Here is a 1,305-nt window from a genome sequence, read left to right as displayed (position 1 = left end):
TTTCTAAGGTTGACTAAATTTGAACATCAAGAATGGTCAGTTAAGCAATGTTTATCAATCTTGCCAATAACAGAGCTGAATATAGGAGTTTGGGGTTGCACCAATGCAAAGTTACTCCATTTGAGTCATGTATCTGAGTATGGAAAGAAAGATAGAAAGAATCAGAGGAATAATAACTAATATTTGTGGTTCAACTGATATGCCACTAGGTTTTTTAGATTTATTATCTGAAACACTTTATTTCTCCTACCTACATTACATAGTCTCCTATATTGTCGACCTTTCCTATGCCAGATTATGATGCATCTTTGAGTTTTTATTCAATTGTACTACCAAAAATACTCAATAGGTTGACGAAGATGGGAAAGAAAAAAAATAGAAAAAAAGGTTTCTAACTATAAAGCAGGGTTATCTCAACAACTCAAGATGGATAATTTATTCAAATTAGGAGAAGAAAGTAAGGATAGAATTAGGGACTTGAAATTTCAGCTATACGATAGGTATGGAAATCTCCATTCTCATTTTATGGCCTACCTCTATGTGATAGTAATTATCCAAAAAAGTAATGATCTTCAGATGAAGCATTTTGTCAGGCCACTTATAGGTCTAGCATTGATGTGGTATGCGGAGAAGGATACAAGCAAGTGGGTCTCTTGGGACAATTTGGCAAGTTACTTTATTGGGTGGTCTAACCATTGGCGAAAGAGCAAGTTCATAGTAGAAGCTCTAAGATATGACAAGGTAGGTTTGGTTGAGCCACAATTCAGGGATAAAGAGAAGATAACTATCAATGAGGAATCAAAGCTTCAAAGGCCGAAGTGAGCAAACACCAAGCTATGACTAATCAATCACTTTTGAAATATTGAAGCCACATGGTATTCTGTAGTTAAATATTACTGGTTCCTATTGCTCGTCAAGTTCTTTCTTTGATCCCAAAAATTAGTATGCTTTCCATTCCGGAATGCCTGGTCATGATAAGGATGAATATCGCCAGTTAAAAGTGAACTACAAAATTTAATAGGAAGTGAGAGAATAGTAAAGAAATATTGCTCAATTGATTTCATATCCATCGCTAGAAATTATTCCAACACCAAATTATGCCCAAACTTATTATCCCCAATAATTTACAAAGCCTCATTCTCAAACTATTTTACCCACATTTATCCATTGATTCAACATCAAACTACATTCCAGTGTCTTACAAAATTCACCAACAAATCAACAATTAAATAAATTGGTCATGCCTCGAGGTAAGTTTTAGAAAAAACCACCTAGATAGTACACTCCTTTGGCTGAGCCCATAGC

The sequence above is a fragment of the Capsicum annuum genome, unplaced genomic scaffold, assembly GCF_002878395.1.
Source record: "Capsicum annuum cultivar UCD-10X-F1 unplaced genomic scaffold, UCD10Xv1.1 ctg5355, whole genome shotgun sequence".
Lineage (NCBI taxonomy): Eukaryota > Viridiplantae > Streptophyta > Magnoliopsida > Solanales > Solanaceae > Capsicum > Capsicum annuum.
This window is presented reverse-complemented; position numbering follows the sequence as displayed.